Consider the following 20,110-nt stretch of genomic DNA (forward strand, 5'->3'; position numbering starts at 1 on the left):
ACCATAATTTTAGAGTGGTTCGGTCAATCTTGACCTACATCCACTTTTGGCTTCCTCCTCCGATGAGGTAACCGACGTCCACTAGAGGCCTACCTTCAATAAGCGAAGGCCAACCACCCTTTTATAGTTTCACTCCTTTTGACGGGCTTAGAGACAAACCTTACAGAATTTTCACTCCTCTCTTAAATGATCGAAACTTGGAAGAAAAGAGGGAGGAGAACTTTTAGCTTATACAACACTTTTGAGCTCTAAAAATCACAGAGTAAGATTGGATTTTCGGTGCCCTTTGATGTAGGAAAGGGTGGGGTATATATTGGCCCTAAACTGGTTTGAATTTGGAGCTAAAAAATGTAATCTCCTGGATTTCCGGGGTCCTGGCGGTACGATTGCTAGACTCTGTAGTACGACCGCCTGATAGAGCTTGGAGATCGAGCTCTAGTGGTGCCATCGCCTGACTGGGGCAGTTCCACCTCCCAATCTTGCTCGGAGACTGAGCTCAAGCGGTGCCACCACCTGACTGGGGCGGTTCCACTATCTAGTTTTCCAGGGAAACTGAGCTCCTAAGCGGTGCCACCGTCGGCCAGGAAATCTGGGTCCGAATGGGCTGATCCATTTGGCCCAATTTGGGTCTATCAAGAGCCCAATTGCCCCGAGATTAAGTTAATGGGATCACCTCCCATTCTTAGCTTAATCTACATGCTAACTACGATATTTCTTAAGACATTTACTGCCACTTGCTCTAGTGTGTCAATCGCTTCTTCCGACGAGCTTCCGGTAAACTTCCGACGAACATCCGACGAACCCTCGGCGATGCTCTAACGGACTTCCGGCAAATCTCTTGGACTTGCAACGATCTACTTGGCGAGTTCCGATGAGCTTCTTTGGTAAACTCCTAGACTTCTCGGGTTTGTTCCCGTAGAACCTCTAACGAATGTCCAGACTTACGTCGAACTCTCGAACCCCCAACGTGATCATGGTCTTGACTCCAGCGCAACTCCTGCTACATGTCTTATTGCCATCGTATGTAATCCTGCACACTTATCTCAACATATGGATTAGGTAAAAAATGATAATTGACTTCATCATTAAAATCTAAGATTTAACAATCTCCCCCTTTTTAATGATGACAATCAATTGATAACGGAGTTAACCTTAACTCCCCTATCTATATGCCATACTTGAGATAAGTCATTCTTGAATTCAAAGCCTTTGAATTCAAGAGATATATTGATAAGTTAATATCATTTATCCTTATCAATACTCCCATCATGATTCCTATCATGATGTATTTCTCTGAAAATGATGTCAAGGCTTGACATCCATTTTCAGGTTTTACATTTCAAAAGTGAAAGATAGCAATTGTAGCAATTCATCATATGACAAGATATCAATATGTAAAATTACGATATAAGTTCATGATATCTTAACATAATGCAAATATTTCAAGTGTTTAGCAATCATAGCATTTCATCACTTGACAAGATATCAATTTGTACAATTACGATGTAAGCTCTAGATATCATAACATAGTACAAATATGATAATCATAGCAATTCTATCACCAATTTATCATATATTTTGATGCAAGCTTTTGATATCTCAACATAATTCAAATTTAAGTATGGCACTCATAGCATCAATTTATATAGCATTAAATTCAAATATGGCACTCGTAACATCAATTCAAATATTTCTTATTCAAATATGGCACTCATAGTATCAATTCATATATTTTTTCCCCTTTGTCATCAACAAAAAGAGAACGATATAGACAAATTTTAACTAGGTTTATGTCATTTTTCAACAATGCGTGATAGGATACCAATTATACAAACATCTCAAGGAAAACATGACATGGAGATAACTTTCATTACTTCTTCCACTTTATTTGTTATTATCTTTTTGCATGAAGGAGGAAAGTCATTTGTGAGCTTACACGAATGAAGTTAAAATTGATAAGATATTAAAGCACGCTTCATTTTTACAAGGATCAAGATATTTGTGTGAATCAAATCCTTGCACGTAAAACTATTTCTCAAAATATATGAGAAGGAATCATCAAATCCATTTCTCGAAAGATATTTTTCACATGATAAGTCTATGAGAGATGCATTCGCTAGTTGATTTCATATGTCAAAAATCAATAATGTGAATCAAACTTGATATGACATATGTTTATTAAGTCCGGAAGAGAATAATGTATTGAAAAAATCTAATTGTTAGGATCAAGAAGGTCCGAAAATAAAATTTAACACTTTCATGCATTCGGATAAGGTTTAGCTATAGATTTTCAAATTCAATCATGAAGATAAAACATGCTTATTATCATGAAAATTTTTGTATCCAAAACACATAATTTCTAACATGTAATTAAGGCATATAATTGTGTAAAATCATCATGGCAATTAAGTGATTTAATCATTAAATAAAAAAAGTCCAAAAAATAATCTTAACAAGTTCATGCATTCGGACATATTAAAATTTCTAATTCTCTTCTAATGTAATCAAATTGTTCTTCACTTAGAGGTTTTGTAAAAATATTAGCTAGTTGATGCTTAGTATCAATGAACTCTATGATTACATCATGATTAGTGACATGATCTTGTATAAAGTGATGTCTAATATCAATATGTTTTGTTCTTGAGTGTTGAATGAGATTTTTTGTTAAACATATTGCACTTGTGTTATCACATTTAATGGAAATATTTTTAAGATGGACTTTATAATCTTCTAAGGTGTTTTTCATCCATACAACTTGTGCACAGCATGCACTAACTACAATATACTCAGCTTCGGTTGTTGATAGTGCAACCGAGTTTTGTTTCTTAGATGACCAGGAAATAAGGGAATGTCCCAAAAATTGGCATGTTCCTGATGTGCTTTTTCTATCTAGTCTACATCCAGCAAAATCCGCATCAGCATAAGCAATTAACTCAAAATTCTCAGTTTTTGGATACCATAATTTTAGATTTGTGGTACCTTTAAGATATCTAAGTATTCTTTTAACCACTTTGAGATGAGATATCTTAGGGTTCGATTGAAACCTAGGCTAGAGTCCTACACTGAACATGATATCTGGTCTAGTTGCAGTAAGGTAAAGTAAACTTCCTATCATACCCCTATAAGTTTTTTGATCGAAGCTTTCTTCACTTTCATCAACTTCTAACTTAGTGGAGGTGCTCATAGGAGTGTTAATAGCTTTTGAGCTATCCATATTAAATCTTTTCAACAGATCTAAAGCATATTTAGTTTGACTAATAAATATGTCATTGCTTAGTTACTTAATTTGTAAGCCTAAAAAAAAGGTTAATTCTCCCATCAAACTCATTTCAAATTCGAGACTCATGGTTTTAGCAAAAGATTCAAAAAGAGATTCATTCGTAGAACCAAAGATAATATCATCAACATAAATCTGAACAATGAGAAAATTATTTTCAAAATTCCTAATAAACAATATAGTATCGACCTTACCTTTTATGAAATTATTATCAATAAGAAAAGTACTAAGTCTCTCATACCAAGCCCTTAGGGCTTGTTTTAAACCATAGAAAGTTTTCGTTAATTTAAATACATGATTAGGGAGGCTATTATTTTCAAATCCAAGAGGTTGGTCAACATAAACTTCTTCAGAAATAAAGCCATTAAGAAAAGCACTTTTAACATCCATTTGAAACAACTTAAAATTATTATATTAGCATAGGCAAGTGTTAGGATCAATAGCACTAAGAGGGGGGGTGGGGGGGGGGGGGGGGGGGGGTGAATTAGTGCAGCGGAAAACTTTCTGCGATTAAAATCGAAAGCTGCGTTTGAACGATAAAAACGATTTACATCTAAATGCCAATTTTGAAGATACTAAACTTTGAGATACGTTTTATAAATGCACAGAAGGCAGTTTGCAGTTATGATTGAAATCAAAATGTAAACGTAAACTGAAATGTAATGATCATACGAAAAAGCCGATTTACATCTAAACGCAGATTCGGAAAGCTCTGAACTTAGAAATTCGTTCGTAAAAGCGTAGAAGGCAGTAGCTATTTAGGAGGTTTGTAGTAAAGATAAAATGCTCAAAGTAAATGTAAACCGAGATTTAGAGTGGTTCGGTCAATCTTGACCTACTCCACTTTTGACTTCCTCCACCGACGTCAACTAGAGGCCTTCCTTCAATAGGCGAAGGACAACCACCCTTTTATAGTTTCAATCCTTTTGACGGGCTTAGGAGACAACCCTTACAAAAATTTTCTCTCCTCTCTTTACAACTCAGAACTTGGAAGAAAAGAGGAAGAAGAACTTTTGGCCTTTACAACAATTTTGAGCTCTAAGAATCATAGAAAGATGTCAAGATTTCGAGTGTTAGTTTATGTTCTTTCAGTGCTGAATGGGTGGGGTATTTATAGGCCCCAACCCAGTTCAAATTTGGAGCTCAAACTTGTCAATTCCCGGAATTCCGGGATCAGGCGGTTGCACCTCCTGACTAGGGCAGTTGCACCGCCTGGCAGAGCTCGAAGACTAAGGCTCTGGGCGGTGCCACCTCTGTCAGGGGTAGTTGTACCTCTCTGCCAGAGCTCGAAGACCGAGCTCAGGCGGTTGCACCGCCTGCCAGAGCTTGAAGACTGAGCTCAAGCGGTGCTACCTCCTGTCAGGAGAGGTTGCACCGCCCAGTCTCGCTCGGAGACTGAGCCCAGGCGGTGCTACCTCCTGGCTGGGGCGATTGCACCGCCCAGTCTCGCTCGGAGACTGCCTCCTGGGCGGTGCTACCTCCTACCCTAGCGGTGCTACCTCCTAGCACTATTTCAAGTCCGATTGGGTTGATTCATTCGACCCAATTTGGGTCTTTCAGGGGCCCGATTGCCCTAAGATTAAGTTAATGGGGTCACCTCCCATTTCTAACTTAATCATTGTGCTAACTACGATTATTTCCTAAGACATTTACTGCAACTTGCTCCGGTACGTCAATCGCTTCTTCCGGCGAACTTTCGTCGATTATCCGATGAACCCTCGGTGATGCTCCTGCGGACTTCCGGTAAACTCCTGGACTTGCGACGATCCACTTGGCGAGTTCCGATGAGCTTCTTTGGCAAGCTCCTGGACTTCTCGGATTTGTTCCCGCAGAACCTCCGACGACCGTCCGAACTTCCGTAGAACTCTCGAACTCCCAACGTGATCATTGTCTTGACTCCGGCGCAACTCCTGCTGCATGTCTTTCTTCCATCGTAGTTAATCCTGCACACTCAAAACAAAAACTTCGATCGAGACAATTAATCCTAAGCAAATAACCAAGTTGTCCGGCATGTCATTGGTCCCTCGACGCTTCGTCCGATTCTTCGGCGCATCATCCTTTCCTGCAACCTATTACCCAATCGGCCAGTTGACTCCGCAACTCCGATATCCTTGGCACAATACCCGCTCTTCTTGGCCCGATGCCCGAGTCCACGGCCCGAAGCCTTCTGTCGATACGTCGACCGATCCACCGGCCCGACGTCCAATCTTCTGACATGTTCCTCCGGCACAACATGATTTCCCTGCTTTAATTGTCTCATTCTGATCGAAGCATCCTGCGTCACTCAAAACACAGATTAAATCATAAACATATATCAAGTAGTGTCATAATCAAAATACGAGATTCAACAATCTCCCCCTTTTTGATGATGACAACTACTTGATGACGGAGTTAACCTTAACTCCCGGAGTTTAAACAAACTCCCCCTATCAATATGCCATATTGATAGAATCTTGAATTCAAACTGAATTCAAGTCATTGCAATATTCATCATGAATACTTGCAACACGTCATCATGAACTTATGCATAAACTTATGCATAACATATCATGTCATCAACATACTTCTCCCCCTTTGTCATCAACAAAAAGGAGAAGTACCACAATCAAGTGTTTGTGATATTGGTTCAACTCATTGCATGAAAAACATAATATCAAGTTTTATCATCATGCACTTTTGAAGCCAGAAAATTTAGCAAATGTTACATTATGCTTAGAACATTCAAGCTATCAAGTTTTAGATATGCAAGTTTTACAGCATACAAGATAGCACTTTTATAACATGCAAGCTAGCAATGTTGCAACATTTTAGAACTTGCAAGCTAGCAATTTTGCAACATTTTAGAACTTGCAAGCTAGCAATTTAGAGATGTTCAAGAAGGCAACTCTTGCTTCTTGAAATATGCAAGTTGCAAGCTAGCAAATTTTTACGATATGCAAGTTTTGCTTCTTCAGATAGGCAAGATAGCACTTTTGTAATTTTTGTTTGGCAAGCTTGTGATGTTCAAGATAACAAGCTCTTTCTTCTCTTTTGAGAAGTGTCATTTTTGCTTTCTTTGCAAAGTGCAAGCTAGCAAAATGCCAAACTAGCAAGAGATAATGTTTTACATGAGGCAAGCAAACAATTTGGCAAGTGTTACATTTGCATCTTCTCTTTAGATGTGCAAGAAAATAAACAAGTTTTTGTATTTTCTTGACATTTCAAGCTAGCAATTATCAGTGATGTTCAAGATAGCAATTTCTTCTCTTTTGTAATTTTTGCCTTTTTCTTGAATTGTGCTAGCAATCTATCTCCCCCTTTGTCATTGTCAAAAAGAAGGGAAAAACCCTTTACATCAATTTCTAAATCATGACAAAGGTAAGTAATCATTCTTATTTGTGCATCATTATAGTTTCAATGCACAAATTCATTAACATTACATTTCATTTTTTTTTATGCATGATACCGAAAAATCAATCAATTTTGTTTTTTTTGTAAGTAAAAGTAAATTGATTATGTGTAAAGTTTCTACAAATAGCTTTGTCTATACAAGTCATAGACAAAGTCAGGTAACTCATTGAGTACACATGTGGTAGTTATGACTACACATGTTGTAGACTTTAACTCCTAACTGTAGAGCATGTTAAGATGTGCCAAGACTACCAGTGGTTACAGCATTTAACATCATTGCCAAGATCTTTAGCTAATAGTAAAATTGAATTTGACAAAAATATCTCTTTCTCTTCGTGTAAAGTGCTCTATTTTGAGATTATGCTTCATGCATGATCTTGAGTCTCTAATAATCTCTGTCAAGAGCTGGGCATTGTTTGTGTGTTGACACTCAAAGATTCTGCTAAATCTCTCCTTCCACATCCACCAAATAGCACATCTGAAAGTAACCTTTGCCAATTGTGTAAGAGGTCCTTTTCTTGAGAAACTTTGCATGAGGTCACCTAATTCTTGATGCAAGTTTGGTTGCGACAACCTATTGAGTTCAAATCGCTGGAGAATCTCCTTCCATATCCATTTAGTATATTCACAAGCAAAATAGAGGTGGTCAATAGTTTCTTCTTGTTGCAAACAAAGGGAGCATCGGTTAACATGATAGATACCTCTTCTCTTAATATTATCTATTGTAGGTAGTTTATTCAGAAGGGCCTACCATGTACATAAGGAATGTCTCTGTGATCTCGGTCGATCCTATGTCCAACTGCTTGAGAGCCACTTGTTATTTCTTTGCCTAATTTGATTCCATGCGGATGTGGCACTAAATTTACCATTGTCATGAAGTCAAATAAGTACATCTGAAGGGTTGTTTCTGATTGGAATAGCTGTGATAGTCGGCCAAAGTGATAACATTTCAGGAGAAATAGGAGTAGGGAGACACCAGGTACCATTAGCAATGAACTCGGAAACCTTCCAATCTTTGGGAGCCCCAAGATCTTTTCGTATTCTGTCACCATATAATTGAAATATTCTTTTCCCATTCACCCAAGGATCGTACCACATAATAGTATTAGTTCCAGTAGAGATTGCATAAGAAATGTGTTTGATTATCCAATTCCTTACCTTTAAAATTCCTTTCCAAGCTGCAGAGTGGTATGTTCTTGTTGAAATTTCCCAAATCGATTCCTTCGAAAGATATCTAGCAGAAACCCATTGTGACCATAAGGAACATTTGTTTTGCAAAAGGTCCCACAATTGTTGTACCAAACATGCATTATTCCACTCTCTAATATTTCTCAAGTTCAGCCCCCCTTCATCTTTCGGTTTACAGATATTGTCCCAATTTACCATATGCATTGCCTTATCATCCGTACCATTCCAGAAGAAGTTCATTAATAGCCGTTCAATATCTTGGATAAGTCCAACAGGCAGAAGAAAAGCATTAGACCAATATATAGAGTAAGAGTACAACACCGAACGGATGAGTTCAAGTCGTCCTGCTTTTGATAGAAGCCTATTTTTCCAGGAAGAAATTCTATTCTTTATTTTTTGCAGGATAGGCTGACAGTGGGTTTTATGAATGCTAGTGGATATGAGTGGGAGACCTAGATAAGGAACTGGCAGACTTCCCTCATTAACCCCCAGAGTGTGTGTAATAAAGTCCTTGTCCTCAATGCAAGGACCCATATAGACTTTACTTTTTGCATGATTTAACTGAAGGCCAGAAACCATATCAAAGTCATTTAGAATAGTAGCTAGGTTCCTAAGTTGAATCATTCTGGAGAAATATAAGTAAATCATCTGCAAATGTTATGTGTGATATGCGAATAGAACCAGCATTGGGTACCTTAATACCGCCATTCAAGACGGTCTGTTCCAACATACAACTAAGTCCTTCCATTGCAATAGTAAAGAGATACGGAGAAAGTGGATCACCTTGTCGGATGTCATTCGTGCTCCCAAAAAAACCAATAAGTGAGCCATTAAAGAGTATCGAAAACTTTGGAGTTTCCAAGCAACTTTGAATCCAATTTACCCATTTCTGTGGGAAATTCATATCGATGAGCATCTTATAGATAAAATTCCTATTAACTGAATCAAAGGCTTTCCGTAAATCAGCTTTAAAACATATTTTCGTCCCTCTCGCATTTGAGTGCAGGTCCTTTATCAAGTCATTGACAAGCAGAATATTATGATGTATACTTCTCCCTTTGATGAAAGCTGCCTGATTTGGACTAATGATCTTGTGTATTACCTTTTGCATTCTATCTGCCAACACTTTGGAGATGATCTTGTAAATAAAGTTGCATAATGATATGGGTCGATAGTTTTCTAGTGAATCAGCCCCTGCATTCTTGGGAATTAAAGAAATAAAAGTGCAGTTCATCTCTCTAATAATATGGCCTGAAGAGAAAAAATGTTGGCAAGCCTTAATCACATCATTTCCAATAATAGACCATGCAGTTTGGTAAAATTCAGCTGGAAATCCATCTGGGCCAGGGCTTTTATCCTTTGGTGTCTTAAAGACAACTCTTGCAATTTCATCATCTGTAACTGGGGCACTGAGGATTGAAATGTCATCCGAATCAAGCTTTCTAGTTGGCTCCACATGAATGTTATTAGGTTGCACCGCTTGATTGAGTAAGGAATAAAAAATTCGCTCAGTATATGCTTTAACTTCATCTAAATTCTCAATAAGATTACTATATTTGTCTTTGCATTTTCTGATGCGATTAACGGCCCTTCGAGTAGCAATGGATGCATAGAAAAACTTAGTATTGGAATCTCCTAGAGTTAGCCAATGCTGTCGAGACTTCTGCTTTGCAAAACTTTCCTCCTGCTTTAAGGCTTGCATGAAGTTACTTATGGCTTCTGTCTCTTTGTAGATAAGATTCTCATCTTGGGGCTGAAGTTGTAGCTCATATTATATCGCCATTAGTTCCTTTCTGTAAATTTGAACCCGAGTGGTAATATTTCCAAAGGTGTTTGTATTCCACTCCTTCAGTGCCGCTTTGCAAACTTTGAGCTTTTGGCATAAGATGTAAAGTGGCGAACCATGTATATTAATATTCCAAGCCGATCTGATAATATCAAGGAACTGAGGATGAGTACTCCACATGTTAAAGAATCTAAATGGTTTCTTGCCTCTAGGTGTTGCTTTCTCTGCGTGTATATACATTAAGGAATGATCAGAAAACAATGGTGCATCATACTCAAGAAGTGAATCAGGGTAAACTGTTAACCATTCTTGGTTAATCAAACACCTGTCTAGTCGAGCCATTATTTTTCTGTTACCATCGCCTTGATTACTCCAGGAGAGCCAATTGCCTACAGATTTCATATCAATCAATGCGGCAGTGTCTATATAATCATTAAATCTTTGAAGCTGACTTTCAGAATGATGTCTACCCCCCACTTTTTCATTGGTGTATCGAACAGTATTAAAGTCACCAAGAACAATCCACGGCATATTAAGACAGTTATTTGCAATGTTAGTCAGATCGGTCCAAAGTATATTTCTTTCTTGCATACTATTTGAAGCATATATACCAATAAAATTGAATTGACAGCCATTCTTTTTGTCCTCCACCTTAAGATGAATGAATTGATCGGTAGCAGAAATAAACCAAGCATTAATGGAGTTAGGATGCTATAAGACCCATATTCTACCAAATGTTTTACTAGAGTCATTGGTAAACAGTTCTGCGTCCGGCCATATTAAATTCTTTTGAGCAAGAACGAGCGATTTTTTAATTTTTGTTTCCATGAGAATAGCAATATCACATGCGGCAGACTTGATTATTCTGTTGAGCTCCCGACATTTTTCAGGCTTATTAAGTCCACGAACATTCCAGCAAATTATCTTCATCAGAAAAAGAAAGTAAGGTATTCATTCTACGACTTTGAATGGATAGTACCATCCTTTTTCTTATCCTTAGGTTTTGCATTTTCCTCCCGCACAATATCTTTACCTTTTAAGGCTTTATTTCTATATTTATCCACTTCATCCACAGCTATCAAATTTTAAACTTTATACCTTGAGTCAAGTAGTCTGATTGTTGAGGCGTAATATCCTGGTTAGTATGATTTATTGAGGCATGAGATAGTTGAGGCAGAATATCCTTACTAACAAGGTTTGTTGGGGCCTGTGTTTGTTGTGGCAGAATATCCTTGCTGGCGATGTTTGTTGGTGCTTGAGTTTGTTGAGTCACAATGTCTTGGTTAGCATGTTGAGTGGATATTGGAATTCCTGTTGTGGATGAATCCGGTAATATAGTAAGAGATGAAGTTTCCAACTTTTGCTTCTCCTATCCATGAGTACCATGGACTATTGTGGAAAGCTCTGACATAATAGGGAGAGATAAAGTTCCTGATTTGTCTTGTCTATGGCGCTGTCCCTGGGAGTCGAAATGCTCACTCGTTTGCATCACCACCGGTTCTACTACCATTAGGGGAGGTTCGCCTTGTTGTTGAGGCATCTCACGTGGCCTGTAGATCTTATTTATTTGTTTCGGGGTTTGTTGACAGGCTCCATTTACATGACCAAAAGATAAGCAACTCTTGCATCGTTGTGGCTTCCAAGAATATGAGACATGTACCTTACGAGTGTTCCCTTCAAGATCGCGATAAAAAACCTCATTAGGGAGATCTTCGTCAGAGGAAACCAGTACACATGCTCGGGCAAATTTTAATCTCGTCTGCGCAGCTGTTGCTTTATCAATATAGAGTGGCTGTCCCAAAGTGCTGCATAACTTTGCAATAAAACGTCGACTCCAAAGATGTAGAGGGAGACATTGAAATGATACCCATAAGGGAATAGACTGTAGACTGTCTAACTCCAAACGGACATCAGGGGACCAGCGTCGTAGAATCATTAGATGGCCACGAATAGTCCAGAACCCTTCAAGGACCCGTTGCAAATCTTCTTCAAAGTATAGCTTGCAAACAAAGAAACCGTTCTCCAGCATATGGAGGTCAAATGCCGATGTTCCCCATCTAGTTTTTATAAATGACGATAGTGGGAAAAAGGATGTTTTGAGACCTACCACATAACCAACAATCGCCATAGACCATGTCTCAATTAACTCTGCGGAATCATCTATCTCATACACAGCAATCTTCTTTTCAGCTTGAACTTCTGGAGCAAAGAATTCCAAACTGAGGTCCGGGCTTCCAATTGGAGCCTTGAAGAGGCTAGTCCATTTGTGTGTCTTGAGATTTGCAAGATAGCACTTCTTGGTGATGTTCAAGATAGTAATTTCTTCTCTTATGAGAAGTGCAATTTTTGCTTTCTTCTTGAATTGTGCAAGCTAGCTATCTCCCCTTTTGTCATTGTCAAAAGGAAGGGAAAAACCCTTTACATCAATTTTTAAATCATGACAAAGGTTAGTATCAATCTTATTTGTGCATCAATATATTTTCAAATTAAAACATGCACATTTTCAAAACATATAAACTCATTATTATATGCATGATTCCAAATCATCATTCATATTATTTCAATCATTGTTTCACTCATCAGTATAGCTTATCATGCATAATATGTAAAACCATCTAACATGATATAAACATTTATTTATTTATTTTTTTTTTAAGCATTCATGATATATCATTTTGGCAACATGATCATAGATATTCAAACGATGGTATCTAAATGTCCGAATTCATTATATCCTATTATGCATGATCATTAACTCCTCATTTGTATTTCATGCATTATTTCATTTCATCTCATAAGGAATATCAAGAAGAGTTATTGGATGATGAGATAAATATTTTATGAATACACGGAATATCATAAGTGTTTCATGTATTCATATTATCACATGAAGCATATTATCATTTTTAAGATTCATAACATGAATAACGTTATTACGATTTCATCAAAGTCAATTTCGAGATTCACACAATATCATGAAATCATTAATCTCAATAAGATGGGAAAAGCATTTTCTTTTTAAGTGATTCTTTTAACACATCATAAAAAAAAACTCATTCATAATTCAAGTAATTTACAAGATATCATAAATGAATTTATCACTTGTATTTCATCAAAATCGAGAACTCTAGAGATAGAAAATGATTGAAGCATTTAATCTGATTGAAGCATGATTCATATTTAAAGTGTATCTTATGTCATAAATACGAATCAAGCATTTGTCAAATCTGAAATCATCCTTAAAATTACATTCAATAAATTCATATATGACAAGCATATATTTATTGAAAAATCAATAAGATAGAGGATTACATTTCAAGTGTTCATCAATTGTAGCATTTCATCACAAGGTAAGATATCAATGCATAAAATTACGATACAAGTTCTTGATATCTTAACGCATGATGCAAACGTGGCATAATGCAAATTTGGCAATCATAGCATCAATTCATATAAGCATTGTAAATATGGCAATCATATCAATTCATATATCTCTTGATGATGCAAGCATGGGATAATCATAGCATAGTGTTTATAGCATCAATTCATATATTTCTCCCCTTTTTTAAGTGTTTCATCTTAAGTGATCGATTTCATGTTAGCATGCCTTTTCATTTATGTAAAATGAAAACATGCATCAACGTTTAGGATCGTAAAATGAATTTTGTCATAAAACTATCAATCACAAAAATCATCATGTATAACTTTAAAATCTCATGCATAAAATCATCAAATTATAGTATCAAAACTTTAATATTTTCGTTGCAACATTAAGCAAGGTTTCATTGAACATAATTTTGAATGATTCTTATAAATGCCTAAAACTTCTTTAGTTTTAATTTATATGATTGACTTTATAATAGCATGCTCAAATCTTTATTCTTATGTCAAAACCATACATCATATTTAACAAACAAAGACAATGAAAAATATCAAGCCTTCCAGACAAAAGCCATGTATCGTCATTGAAAAGCAATATGAAAATCATCAAAATATACATTCTTGCTTCTGAAGCGCATAAATAAGATTAATCTCACTAGGTGTACAATCATTAGATTTCTATTTTGCATTAACATAAGACATGCAATTTTCATTATCATTTTCAAAATTACAAGCATGATCATATTTTTGCATTTTTATTATTAAATTATTAAAAATGTAATTTTTAAGAAAATTTAAAGAAAAAGAAAAATGCATCATGAAAAGCATCATGTAATTTCGAAGTAAATTAAAGGCATTTTGATTACCTCGGCGTCGAAAGGCGTAAAGGCGTAGTTTGCCACCTCGCCTTTGTTGATTTTCTCCTCGTCTTCAGAGAAGCTCGATTCATCCCAATTTTTGTTCTTCTTCTTGCGTTCAAAGCAAGTAGTTCCGTTCTTCTTACTTTTTAATTTTTGTTTCATTTGTAGTTTAAGTTCACCATCACTTGAGCTTATGCTCGAGTGGTCTTCAAATGTTCTATGTTCCGAATCCTTCCTATTTTTTGGAAGGTGGTTCTCAAGTTCTACACATACATTGCACGTCATTTCATATGTGATCAGGGAACCAATTAGTTCTTCAAGTGGAAATTGGTTCAAGTTTTTCGATTCTTGAATAGCAGTTACTTTTGAATCCCAAGGTTTAGAAAGTGAGCGCAAAATCTTGTTTACGAGTTCAAAATCCGAAAAACATTTTCCAAGAGCTCTTAAACTATTGACGACATCCGTGAAACGGGTGTACATGTCGCCTATAGTCTCACTTGGTTGCATTCAAAAAAGCTCAAAATCATGCAATAAAATATTAACTTTCGAGTCTTTGACTCTACTAGTTCCCTCGTGCGTGATTTCAAGTGTTCGCCAAATGTCAAAAGTCGTTTCGCACATAGAAATCCGATTGAACTCATTTTTGTCTAAAGCGCAAAATAAGGCATTCATAGCCTTCGCGTTTAAAGAAAAATACTTCTTCTCCAAATCCGACAATTCGTTCATTGATTTAGAGGGAAGTTAAAAATCATTTTCAACGATATTCCATAAATCCAAATTCATAGAAGTCAAGAAAACTCTCATTCGAGTTTTCCAATAAGTGTAGTCCAATCCGTTAAACAACGGTGGACGAAAAACGATAAACCCTCTTGAAAGCCATGAAGAGCCATTTCTCTCGGGCGTAAATCCGAAATGAGAAATACCGGGCTCTGATACCAATTGTTAGGATCAATAGCACTAAGAGGGGGGGGTGAATTAGTGCAGCGGAAAACTTTCTGCGATTAAAATCGAAAGCTGCGTTCGAACGATAAAAACGATTTACGTCTAAATGCCAATTTTGAAGATACTGAACTTTGAGATACGTTTTATAAATGCGCAGACGGCAGTTTGCAGTTATGATTGAAATCAAAACGTAAACGTAAACTGAAATGTAATGATCGTACGAAAAAGTCGATTTACATCAAAATGCAGATTCGGAAAGCTCTGAACTTACAAACTCGTTCGTAAAAGCGCATAAGGCAGTAGCTATTTAGGAGGTTTGTAGTAAAGATAAAATACTCAAAGTAAATGCAAACTGAGATTTAGAGTGGTTCGGTCAATCTTGACCTACTCCACTTTTGGCTTCCTCCACCAACGAGGTCACCGACGTCAACTAGAGGCCTTCCTTCAATAGACGAAGGCCAACCACCCTTTTATAGTTTCACTCCTTTTGACGGGCTTAGGAGACAACCCTTACAGAAATTTTCTCTCCTCTCTTTACAACTCAGAACTTGGAAGAAAAGAGGAAGAAGAACTTTTGGCCTTTACAACAATTTTGAGTTCTAAGAATCATAGAAAGATGTCAAGATTTCGAGTGTTATTTTATGCTCTTTCAGTGCAGAATGGGTGGGGTATTTATAGGCCCCAACCCAGTTCAAATTTGTAGCTCAAAACTGTCAATTCCCGGAATTTCGGGATCAGGCGGTTGCACCTCCTGACTGGGGCGGTTGCACCGCCTAGCAGAGCTCGAAGACTGAGCCTCTGGGCGGTGCCACCAATGTCAGGGGTAGTTGCACCTCTCTGCCAGAGCTCGAAGACCGAGCTCAGGCAGTTGCACTTCCTGACTGGGGTGGTTGCACCGCCTGCCAGAGCTCAAAGACTGAGCTCAAGCGGTGCTACCTCCTGTCAGGAGAGGTTGCACCGCCCAGTCTCACTCGGAGACTGAGCCCTAGCGGTGCTACCTCCTGGCTGGGGCGGTTGCACTGCCCAGCCTCGCTCGGAGACTGCCTCCTGGGCCGTGCTACCTCCTACCGTGGCAGTGCTACCTCTTAGCACTATTTCAGGTCCGAATGAGTTGATTCATTCGGCCCAATTTGGGTATTTCAAGGGCCCGATTGCCCCAAGATTAAGTTAATGGGATCACCTCTCATTTCTAACTTAATCATTATGCTAACTACGATTATTTCCTAAGAAATTTACTGCAACTTGCTCCGGTACGTCAATCGCTTCTTCCGACGAGCTTCCGGCGAACTTCCGTCGATCATCCGATGAACCCTCGGTGATGCTCCTGCGGACTTCCGGCAAACTCCTGGACTTGTGACGATCCACTTGGCGAGTTCCGACGAGCTTCTTTGGCAAGCTCCTGGACTTCTCGGATTTGTTCTCGCATAACCTCCGACGACCATCCGAACTTCCGTAGAACTCTCGAACTCCCAACGTGATCTTCGTCTTGACTCTGGCGCAACTCCTGCTGCATGTCTTTCTTCCATCGTAGTTATTCATACACACTCAAAACAAAAACTTCGATCGAGACAATTAATCCTAAGCAATTAACCAAGTTGTTTGGCATGTCATTGGTCCCTCGACGCTTCGTCCGATTCTTCGGCGCATCATCCTTTCCTGCAGCCTATTGCCCAATCGGCCAGTTGACTCCACAACTCCAATATCCTTGGCACAATACCCGCTCTTCTTAGCCCGATGCCCGAGTCCACGGCCTGAAGCCTTCTATCGACACGTCGACCGATCCACTGGCCCGACGTCCAATCTTCTGACATGTTCCTCCGGCACAACATGATTTTCCTGCTTTAATTGTCTCATCCTGATCGAAGCATCCTGCGTCACTCAAAACGCAGATTAAATCATAAACATATATCAAGTAGTTTCATCATTAAAATACGAGATTCAACAGCAAGGAGCATTCTTATGGCTTCTAATCTAGCCACAAGAGCGAAGGTTTCTTCGTAATGGATACCTTCTTCTTGGTTGAAACCTTTGGCCACTAATCTAGCTTTGTTTCTAACCATGATGCCATATTCATCTTGCTTATTTCTAAAGACCCATTTAGTACCAATAACTAAATAGTCATTTGGCCTAGGAACAAGCTTCCACATCTCATTTCTCTCAAATTGATTTAACTCATCTTGCATTGCGATAATCCATGAATCATCTTTCATTGCTTCGTCAATACATTTAGGTTCAATTTGGGAGAGAAAAGCGGTGTTGGCACAAAAATTTTTAAGAGAATAACGTGTTTGAACCCCCTTAGATGTGTCTCCTAGAAATAGCTCCCTAGGATTAGCATCTACATACTTCCAATCTATGGGTAAGGATATTTCGGAAGTAGATGTATCCAAGTTGCTAGTTGGAGAAGGGGTTTCATTTAAATTCAAAGAATTGAAATTAACATCCTCATCAAAATCATTTTTCATGATTTTGAAAATCTCATTGAAAACAACATGAATGGATTCTTCTATAATTAAAGTTCTTTTGTTGAAGATACAAAAGGCTTTAGAAATTAAAGAATAACCAAGAAAAATTCCTTCATCGAATTTAGCATCAAATTTTCCTAAGGCATATTTTTCATTCAAGATAAAACACTTACACCCAAAAACTTTAAAATATGAAACATTGGGTTTTTTATTGTTCCACAACTCATAGGGAGTTTTGGTGAGTAAGAGTCTTACTAGAACTCTATTCAATATATAGCATGTAGTGTTTACGGCTTCGGCCCAAAAATATTTGAGTAAGCAATGTTCATTCAACATGGTTCTTGCCATTTCTTATAAATTTCTATTCTTTCTTTCTACTACATTTTGTTGAGGATTTCTTGGAGTAGAGAAGTTGTGGTTGTATCCATTAGATTTACAAAATTCTTAGAAATCATGGTTTTGAAATTCACCACCATGATCACTTCGAATTGATGAAATCATAAAACCCTTTTCATTTTGAACAAGTTTACAAAACATGGTGAAATATCTAAAGCATTCATTTTTGTGTTTCAAGAAATAAGCCCATGTGTATTGATACCGGGGAGGGTAAAAATGCAGAATGGATTTCCAAATAACACTGATGGAAAATTTGTTCAAATAGAAAATGTCACAGTAGACAATGAAGAACTGATACTAGAAGCACTAACGAAACAGCTTAGATAAAAATGAAAAGTAGCTCACCACCAAGTTTAAAATCGCAATGGGATACAGAAAGTTCACCACCCAACGGAAATTAAACGAGGATACAGAACTAGAAAATAAAAGACTCACCACTCAAGGATGCATCCAAGAGATACAGAGTTTAAGGGGTTCTCTAAGAGCTTCTGCCCAGATATCATCAGTTTCTAAAATCATTTCTAAGTCCTAAACACCAAAATAAATACTAGTGCATGAAATAACCCTTCATGCATAGGGAATTTCGAAATTAAGTGTTTACAGCTACTAACCAACTATTTTAATGCACTCATTGGTAATGAAGAAATGTTCACAGCTGCCAACCAACTCCTTTAATGCATTCCTTTGTCTTAAAGAAAAGCACCTTGAAACAGCTTTAACTTTGTGCAGAGAATATGCTGATGAGCTGTCATATTTGAGTGTGCTGAGATAAAGATTATGAGGCATCATTATTAATTGAAAAAGATACTAGATCATAATCAAGGCTCATATAATCAGATTGTAGTAAATTAGACACTCCCGTGTCAATATCCCCCGGTTGAATGAGACTTGTCCTCAAGTCTTCGTTTGATTCTTTTTTTTGGTAAGTAAAAGTAAATTGATTATGTGTAAAATTTCTACAAATAGTTTTATCTATACAAGTAATAAACAAAGCCAAGTAACTCATAGAGTGCGAATGCGATAGTTATGACTACACATGCTGTAGACTATAACTACCTGTGGGTACATTATTTGGCTATACAAGTCTTCGTTTGATTCATCAACATGATTATAAAAAAGACTCAAATAAGCCACATTAAATATTGGGGATACTCCGTAATCTTCAGGTAGCTCTATCTCATAAGCATTTCTGCCAATTCTCTTAAGCACCTTGAATGGACCATCAGCCTTTGGTTTCAATTTTCCAAATTTGCTCGGTGGAAACCTCTCCTTCCTTAGATGAATCCAGACCCAATCACCTACATTAAACTCCACATGTTTTCTGTGTTTGTTGGCAGCATGCATGTACCTCTCATTTTGCTTCTCAATGGTTGCTTTCACACCCTCATGCAGCTTCTTTATCTACTTAGCTCTTTCATCAGCATCTCCACTAAATTGCTTTGTTATAGAATGAGGGATTAAGTCCAAAGGACTAGCAGGATTAGCACCATAAACAACCTCAAAAGGACTCTTACCGATACCATGATGCATAGAACGATTGTAGGCAAACTCAATTTGTGGAAGAATGACATCCCATTGCTTAATATTCTTGCCAACATAGCTTCTAAGCAAATTTCCCAAGCTTCAGTTTGTTACCTCAGTTTGCCCATCGGTTTGTGGATGATGCGAGTTGCTGAAATTCAAAGAAGTACCCAGCTTCCTCCAAAGAGTTCTCCAAAAATGACTAACAAATTATGAATCTCGATCAGACACCATAGTTCTTGGAATACCATGCAATTTAATAATCTCCTTAAAATATAAATCAGCAATATGAGATGCATCATTTGATTTATTGCATGGAATAAAGTGAGACATTTTTGAAAATCTGTCAACAACAACCATGATAGAATCCTTGTTCCTTTGAATTCTTGGCAGTCCCAAAATGAAATCAAGACTTACATCCTCCCAAGAAGCATTTGGCACTGGCAATGGAGTGTACAAACCAGAATTTTGAGTTCTTGTTTTTGCCAAATGACACACTCGACATTGCTTTACATGTCTTTCCACATCTCTAAACATCTTAGGCCAATAGAAGTTTGATTGAATAAGAGCTAAAGTTTTATCTCTACCGAAATGTCCACCCAAAACACCACCATGAGCTTCAGCCAGAATTACTTGTCTCAAAGAACAAGATGGAACACATAAAGCATTAGCTCGAAAAAGAAAACCATCAAAGATCGAAAATTATTGAAAGGAACCTGATTTGTAATTCTGCCATATTGAGCCGAAATCCACATCAATCTCATAGAGATCTTTGAATGTCTCAAATCCAACAACTTTGACTTCCATTGCTGATAATAAAGAATGCTTTCTGCTCAATGCATCAGCAACCACATTTTGAACACCAGATTTGTGCTTAATTGTAAAGTTATAAGATTGCAAAAAC

Source organism: Musa acuminata, chromosome BXJ2-5, assembly GCF_036884655.1.
Source record: "Musa acuminata AAA Group cultivar baxijiao chromosome BXJ2-5, Cavendish_Baxijiao_AAA, whole genome shotgun sequence".
Classification (NCBI taxonomy): domain Eukaryota; kingdom Viridiplantae; phylum Streptophyta; class Magnoliopsida; order Zingiberales; family Musaceae; genus Musa; species Musa acuminata.